The 8,745-nt window shown below is 46.4% G+C and overlaps 1 non-coding gene across 1 annotated transcript; it reads right to left on the bottom strand.

The window, feature by feature from the left end:
- Positions 1-5,166: 5,166 nt before the first annotated feature.
- LOC114811825 lies at positions 5,167-5,304 on the bottom strand. Its single transcript, XR_003759521.1, has one exon. It is a non-coding gene; the product is annotated as a small nucleolar RNA SNORA7 (small nucleolar RNA).
- Positions 5,305-8,745: the final 3,441 nt, after the last annotated feature.

The following is an 8,745-nucleotide window of genomic DNA, read 5'->3' as shown; positions in this document are numbered from 1 at the left end:
AGCTCCATTTTACAGGTAGGTGAGGGAAGAGGAGCACAGAAAAACTGGGATTAAATAGCTCATCTACTTCCCCTGAAGACTGAGACCCTCATCTGGAATATGGACTGTGTCTGATCTTTTATTATTCCATCTACTCTAGCACTTGGCACAGTAGTTAGTAGTAGTAGTATTAGTAACAAAAGTATTTGTTAAGGACTAATTGTGTACAGAGCACTGTGCAGAGTGCTGAAAAAGAATACACAGGGGATAATTAGACATGGTCCTTGTCCCTCAGAGGGCTCACAGTCGAAGAGTAGAAATAGGGAGAAGGGACTTTATCCCCAGAAGTGGGGAATGGTCTTTCCCCTTCAGCTTTGCTGAACTACATTCTTCCCTCCCTCAAACTCTTCTAAGAAGTCACCTCTTCAGGAGACATTCCCTGATGAATTCCCCCACCTCTCCAATCAAACCACATCCTCAGGCACTTCAGAATTGATATCTTAGATGCATATTAATTATAGATTGATTTATGCACTTATGTTCATAATGTTTTGTCTCATGTGCCTTTTATTGCTTCAGCATAAACTTTAAACTTTCTCATTAAACTTTAAGCTCCTTGAGGGCAGCGACTGCATCTTATGCTTCTTCCATATGTTCCCCAGTGCAATTTTCTGCCTACAGTGGGCACTGAACTAATATTGTCAATGATGAAATACAGAATTATCCATAGTTTTCACTACCTGGTCCAGGAATTAGACCACAGCATTGCCTTGAACACAGTAAGCGCTCAATATATATGATTGAATGAATGAATTTATGCCTGGCAGTGTCAGTGGTATAATTTAAGCTAAGTCACACAGCAGAAATGGTGAATATCTATGTATCTATTACAAAAACAAATATATCCTGGCTTCCATGTAGCATAAAAATAATCACGGTGGTATTTGTTAAGCTCTTACTATATGCCAAGCACTGGACTAACCACTGAGACAGATACAGTATATGCAGACTGGAAACAATCCCTGTTGCATATGAGGCCCAGAATCTAAGTAGGAGGGAGAAGAAGAATTGAATTCCCATTTCACAAATGAGGAAGCTAAGCCACAGATAAGTTAAGTGATATGCCGAAATTAATAATAATAATAATAATGGTGATATTTGTTAAGCACTTACTATGTGTGAAGCACTGTTCTAAGCGCTGAGGGGATACAAGGTGATCAGGTTGTCCCACAGCAGGCTCACAGTCAACCCCCATTTTACAGATGAGGGAACTGAGGCACAGAGAAGTTAAGTGACTTGCCCAAGGTCACACAGCTGACAAGCGGCAGAGTTGGGATTAGAACCCATGACCTCTGACTCCCAAGCCCGTGCTCTTTCCACTGAGCCATGCTGCTTCTCTATTGCAGCAGGCAAGTGGCAGACCCAGGACTAGAACTCAGGTCCTCTTCATTCATTCATTCATATTTATCGAGTGCTTACTGTGTGTGGATGTGTGGAACACCTTACTAAGCACTTGGAAAGTACAATACAGCAATAAAGAGAGACAATCCCTGCCCACACTGGGCTTAGTCTAAAAGGGGGGGAGGCAGAAATCAAAACAACTGAATAGGCATCATTAGAAATAAATATAATTATAGATATAAACATAAATACGTAAGTGCTGTGGGATGGGGAGGAAGAGCAAAGGGAGTGAGTCGAGGTGATGTGGAAGGGAGAGGGAACTGAGGAAAAGGGGGCTTAGTCTGGGAAGGACTCATGGAGGAAGTGTCTTGGAGTCAGATGTCCTCTGACTTCCAGGCTCATGCTTTTTCAAATAGACCACTGTTCATTTCTGTATCATCAGTGGGTAAGAAAAACCCAAACAGAAAAGCAGGCATTCATACCAATAACCACCATCTTTGTTGTGGATTTAAAGGTGATTTGCTGCTCGTGTCCTGACTTTATTCCCTCTTAAGTCTTCCTGTTGCTTCCGTCCTGAGTCCTAGCCCCTCATCACCACCACACCACCAGAAAGCTGCAGGGCAACAGGTTTTCCTCAAGTCCTGGGCACATCCTCACTCCCCCCACTCACTTCCTCTCAGGCATCTACCCATTTCTGAATTTGCCTGAAGCTATTTTAATAACATTGAGCTATATGTCCTAGATGTGTTTTTATCATCACCCAAAAAACAAAGTAAGGTTATCAGCATCAGTAAAGCTGGCTCTTAGGATGGTCATTTGTCCAATATTATATATACAATCGGGGTTTCATTTGGTAATCTATTTAATATTATTATTTACGATGCCTTATTGTTATTATTTGTTTGTTGTCTTGTCTTACGCTGTCAAGTCCCTTCAGGCTCGTATCTCCTCCTGCCTCCAGAATGTCTCTACCTGGATGTCTGCCCGCCACCTAAAACTCAACAGGGCCAAAACTGAGCTCCTTATCTTCCCTCCCAAGCCCTGTCCTGACTTCCCTATCACTGTGGATGGTACAACCATCCTTCCGGTCTCTCAAGCCCACAACCTTGGTGTCATCCTTGACTTAGCTCTCTCATTCACCCCACACATCCAATCCATCACCAAGATCTGCTGGTCTCACCTTTATAATATCGCCGAGATCCACCCTTTCCTCTCCACCCAAACGGCTATCTTACTGTTACAGGCTCTCATAATATCCCGGTTGGATTATTGTGTCAGCCTTCACTCTGATCTCCCTTCCTCCTGTCTCTCCCGTCTCCAGTCTATTCTTCATTCATTGCCCGGATCGTCTTCTTGCAGAAACGCTTTGGGCATGTCACTCCCCTTCTTAAAAACCTCCAGTGGTTGCCCATCAACCTCCGCACGAAACAAAAACTTCTCACTCTAGGCTTCAAGGCTCTCCATCACCTTGCCCCCTCCTACCTCTCCTCCCTTCTTTCTTTCTACTGCCCACCCCGTAGTCTCCACTCCTCTGCTGCCCACCTCCTCACTGTCCCCCGTTCTCGCCTATCCCTCCATCGATACCTGGGCCACGTCCTCCCGCTGTCCTGGAATGACCTCCCTTCTCACCTCCACCAAACTCTCTTCCCCTCTTCAAAGCCCTACTGAGAGCTCACCTCCTCCAAGAGGCCTTCCAGACTGAGCTTCCCCTTTTCCCTCTGCTCCTTCTGCTGCCTCTCTTCTCCCCCCTTCACCTCCACTCAGCTAAGCCCCCTTTTCTCCCCCTTTCCCTCTGCTCCTCCCCCTCTCCCTTCCCGTTCCCTCAGCACTGTGCTCGTCCGCTCATTTGTATATATTTTTATTACCGTATGTATTTTGTTAATGAGATGTATATTCCCTTGATTCTATTTATTGCTACTGTTTTTGTCTGTCTCCTCCAATTAGACTGTGAGCCCATCAGTGGACAGGGATTGTCTCTATCTGTTGCTGAATTGTACATTCCAAGTGCTTAGTACTGTGCTCTGCACATAGTAAGTGCTCAATAATACTATTGAATGAATGAATGAATGAAAGTCATCTCCAACCCATAGAGACTCCATGGACACCTCCTTCCCAGAACGCCCCAGCTCCATCTGTAATCGCTCTGATGGTGTATACATAGAGTTTTCTTAGTAAAAATACAAAGTGGTTTACCATCGCTGTCTTCCACACAGTAAACAAGAATCTCCACCCTTGACTCTCTCCCATGCTACTGCTGCCCAGCACAGGTGAGTTTTGTCTTATTCATTCATTCACTCAATAGTATTTATTGAGGGCTTACTATGTGCAGAGCACTGTACTAAGCACTTGGAATGTGCAAATCGGTAACAGATAGAGACAGTCCCTGCCCTTTGACGGGCTTACAGTCTAATCGGGGGAGATGGACAGACAAAAACAATAGCAATAAATAGAATCAAGGGAAAAAACATCTCATTAAAACAATAGCAAATAAATAGAATCAAGGTGATGTACATCTCATTAATAAAATAGGGAAATGAAAATATATACAGTTGAGCGGACAAGTACAGTGCTGGGGGGGCGGGGGGGAGGGGAAAGGGAGAGGAGGAGGAGCAGAGTGAAAGGGGGGAAAAGAGGGCTTAGCTGAGGGGAGGTGAAGGGGGGTAGAGGGGTATCCGAGGGAGCAGAGGGAAAAGGGGAGCTCAGTCTGGGAAGGCCTCTTGGAGGAGGTGAGCTCTAAGTAGGGTTTTGAAGAGGGGAAGAGAATTAGTTTGGCAGAGGTGAGGAGGGAGGGCATTCCAAGACCGCAGGGGGACATAGCCCAGGGGTCAATGGTGGGATAGGTGAGAATGGGGGACAGTGAGGAGGTGGGCAGCAGAAAGAGAGAAGGGAGGAGAGTTAAGAAGGGGCAAGGTGATGGAGAGCCTTGAAGCCCAGAGTGAGAAGTTTTTGTTTCATGCGGAGGTTGATAGGCAACCACTGGAGGTTTTTAAGAAGGGGAGTGACATGCCCAGAGCATTTCTGCAGGAAGATGAGCCGGGCAGCAAAATGAATAATAGACTGGAGTGGGGAGAGAGAGGAGGAAGAGAGATCAGAGAGAAGGCTGACACAATAATCCAGCTGGGATATTATGAGAGCCTGTAACAGTAAGATAGCCGTTTGGGTGGAGAGGAAAGGGCGGATCTTGGCGATATAAAGGTGAGACCGGCAGGTTTTGGTGACGGATTGATTGTGTGGGGTGAATGAGAGAGCCGAGTCAAAGATGACACCGAGGTTGCGGGCCTGAGAGACGGGAAGGATGGTCATACCGTCCACGGTGATGGGGAAATCAGAAAGAGGACCCGGCTTGGGAGGGAAGATGAGGAGCTCAGTTTTGGCCCTGTTGAGTTTTAGGTGGCGGGCAGACAACCAGGTAGAGACGTCTTGGAGGCAGGAGGAGATACAAGCCTGAAGGGAGGGGGAGAGGATGGGGCAGAGATGTAGATGTGTGTCATCTGCATAGAGATGATAGTTGAAGCCGTGAGAGCGAATGAGTTCACCAAGGGAGTGAGTGTAGATGGAGAACAGAAGAGTGTCGGCTGTGTGACTGTGGGCAAGTCACTTCACTTCTCTGTGCCTCAGTTCCCTCATCTGTAAAATGGGGATTAAGACTGTGAGCCCCACGTGGGACAACCTGATTCCCCTATGTCTATCCCAGCGCTTAGAACAGTGCTCGGCACATAGTAAGCGCTTAACAAATACCAACATTATTATTATTATTATTATTAAGAGGGCCAAGTACTTACCCTGTCTTATAGCAGATTGCCTTCCACTCGCTAGCCACTGCCCAAGCAAGGAATGGAATGGGTAGGCCTCTGCTTCACTCTCCCTCCCATAGTTGAGACTGGTAGAGTACTGGAAACTTTCCAGGAGTGATCCTGAGAGGGGATTTATTTGTTAAATGCATACTATGTGAAGCACTGAGCACTGGGGTAGATACAAGGTAATCAGATCTGACATAGTCTCTGTCCCACACGAGTCTTCCGGTCCAAGGAAGAACAGGTATTAAATCCCCATATTACAGCTGAAGAAACTGGGGCACAGCGAAGTTAAATGACTTGTCCAAGGTCACGCAGCAGGCAACTGGCAGAGTCCAGATTAGCACCCAGGTCCTCTGACTCCCTGGCCTGTGCTCTAGCCATTAGGTCATACTTGTCCCTGACAAGACATGGTTATATCTCCAGACAACTTTATATCAGGATTTTTTATTTCAAACATCCAGCGTCCACCCACTAGATCCCTGTCACCAAATCACAAGGCTTGAAAATGACATCTGTGTTTCAGGAACCTGGGAGGGAAAACTAACAGCTCCTGAGCAACGTTCCTGAGTCAGGAACGTACCCAAAAACAAGGTCAAGATTCTGCAACTTTTCCCAAAGAACCTTTCCCAGTGTCTTTATGACTTCCTTGCCTTATAAAATCCTCATACATCTTTGTGACAGGGACTGTGGTTGACCTGGTTATCTTGCATCTACCCCAGCATTTAGAGCAGTGCTTGGCTTACATACCACAAGTATTTGCTTCCAGGTCAGCAAAGGGATGCTTGGTATGCTTCAGAGCCATCTGTAACCACCCTAAATACTGAACCTGCTCAGTATAACATGAGACTAGATATCAGACAGAATGAGATTACATTACAATTAAAGATATTCTGCAATATCTTTAATTGTAAGGTTAATTGTAACATAATTGCTACAGCCATAGCTTTAGGTTATCAGCTAGGGATGCACTGCATGACTTTTTCCCTAGTTTCGTTTAGCTTTCATCGCCCTGCTAAGCATCTACTTTTAAACCCAACCCATCGCTCCCCCTGATTCAGGAACCTTTCTGAGTCACCTCCAGAGAGTCAGGGTTTACAGAGGGACAGTGTTATCACAGCTGACAGTAGCTGACACCAATCAAACTCCAATTAATCAATGAGAATGTCAGAGAAATGATTTTAAACTCCTTCAGGGGTGCAGATTGAGGAGGAAATTGGTCTATTATGTTGGAAAGAGCTTTGGAAATTTACTAAAGGGTTTTTAAACTAGTTGAACCTGAAAGAACATCTTCTAATGATAAGCGGACCTAGTTGCTAAGATAAGTTCCAAGACATTTTGTGTTCTAGCACTCAGTCTTCCCCTCATTTAAATTGTCACCTTATGCAAGAGAAATGAGCCCGGTGAAAAAGTTCTGAGTCATCCATTTCAAGAGCTGAGTGAAACTAAAGTTTCCTGAGACCCAGGGCTGACTTCACAGTCCATCCTGATGTGCGGAATAAAAAATCCATGATCTCTATTCTATACCATAGGATTTCATTCTATTATGCTGCATGACAAAGAAGTGAAACATGATAATGTGAGAAATTCTACCTGAAGAGCTTTCCTCCAGGATTACCACCAATCCTCCCACCTTGCTCCCTAGACTTTAGAGAAGCAGCATTGCCTAATGGAGAGAACACAGGCCTGGGAGTCAGAAGGTCATGGGTTCTAATCCTGGCTCTGCCACTTGTTTGCTTTGTGCCCATGAGCAAGTCACTTTACTTCTCTGTGCTTCAGTTACCTCTTCTATAAAATGGAGATTGAGACTGTGAGCCCCAAATGGGAGAGGGAATGTGTCCAACTTGAATTTCTTGTATCCACCCCAGTGCTTAATACAGTGCCTATCATATAGTAAGCGCTTAACAAATAACATCCTTATTATTATTATTTACATTCCCCTCCAGATTCCAAGATAATTCAGCTGCTTCATGATTCAAGTCATCATTAAAATTGTGAGTCCTATGTGGGACAGGGACCGTGTCATAAACACATGTCATATCCCAGCTCTACTATTGCAGCAGCCTCGTCGCTAAACTCCCTGCCTCCAGGCTCATTCCCCTCATCTAAACATCACTCTGCTGCCCATCCCTTTTTCCTAAAAAGTCATTCTGTGCACATCTCCCAACTCTCAAACACCTTTAATGGTTTCCCAGCTACCTTTGCATCAACAGAAACTCTTTATCTTCAGCTTTAAGGTGCTCAACTAGCTCTCCCCCTCTCACCTAACCTCACTCATCTCCTTCTACAACCCAACTCATGCACTTTCTCTCCTGGACCCCCTCCAATCTGGCTTCCGTCCCCTCCACTCTACCAAGACTGCTCTCTCTAAGGTCACCCACGACCTCCTTCTTGCCAAATCCAATGGCTCCTACTCTATCCTAATCCTCCTTGACCTCTCAGCTGCCTTTGACACTGTTGACCATCCCCTTCTTCTCCACACCTTATCTCACCTTGACTTCACGGACTCCGTCCTCTCCTGGTTCTCCTCTTATCTCTCTGGCCGTTCATTCTCGGTCTTCTTCGCGGGCTCCTCCTCCCCCTCCCATCCTCTAACTGTTGGGGTTCCTCAAGGGTCAGTTCTTGGCCCTCTTCTGTTCTCCATATACACTCACTCCTTCGGTGAACTCATTCGCTCTCACGGCTTCAACTATCATCTCTATGCAGATGACACACAGATCTACATCTCTGCCCCGTTCTCTCCCCCTCCCTTCAGGCTTGTATCTCCTCCTGCCTCCAAGACGTCTCTACCTGGATGTCTGCCCGCCACCTAAAACTCAACAAGTCCAAAACTGAGCTCCTCATCTTCCCTCCCAAGCCCTGTCCTCTTCCTGACTTCCCTATCATTGTGGATGGTACAGCCATCCTTCCCGTCTCTCAGGCCCGCAACCTCGGTGTCATCTTTGACTTAGCTCTCTCGTTTCTTTGACACAGCTCTCTCGTTCACCCCATGCATCCGATCTGTCACCAAAACCTGCCAGTCTCACCTTTATAATATCGCCAAGATCTGCCCTTTCCTCTCCACCCAAATGGCTATTTTACTGTTATGGGCTCTCGTAATATCCTGGCTAGACTACTGTGTCAGCCTTCTCTCTGATCTTCCTTCCTCCTCTCTCTTCCCGCTCCAGTCTATTCTTCACTCCACTGCCCAGCTCATCTTCCTACAGAAATGCTCTGGGCATGTCACTCCCCTTCTTAAAAACCTCCATTGGTTGCTTATCGACCTCCGCGCAAAACAAAATCTTCTCACTCTAGGCTTCAAGGCTCTCCATCACCTTGCCCCTTCCTACCTCTCCTCCCTTCTCTCTTTCTACTGCCCTCCCCACACGCTCCACTCCTCTGCCGCCCACCTCCTCACTGTCCCCCATTCTCGCCTAGCCCGCCGTCAACCCCTGGGCCACGTCCTCTTGCTGTCCTGGAATGCCCTCCCTCCTCACCTCCGCCAAACTAATTCTCTTCCCCTCTTCAAAACCCTACTTAAAGCTCACCTCCTCCAAGAAGCCTTCCCAGACTGAGCTCCCCTTTTCCCTCT

The sequence above is a fragment of the Ornithorhynchus anatinus genome, chromosome 4 (assembly GCF_004115215.2).
Source record: "Ornithorhynchus anatinus isolate Pmale09 chromosome 4, mOrnAna1.pri.v4, whole genome shotgun sequence".
Taxonomy (NCBI): Eukaryota; Metazoa; Chordata; class Mammalia; order Monotremata; family Ornithorhynchidae; genus Ornithorhynchus; species Ornithorhynchus anatinus.
Note: the sequence above shows the minus strand (reverse complement) of the source record. Positions and strands in the feature narration are given on the sequence as shown.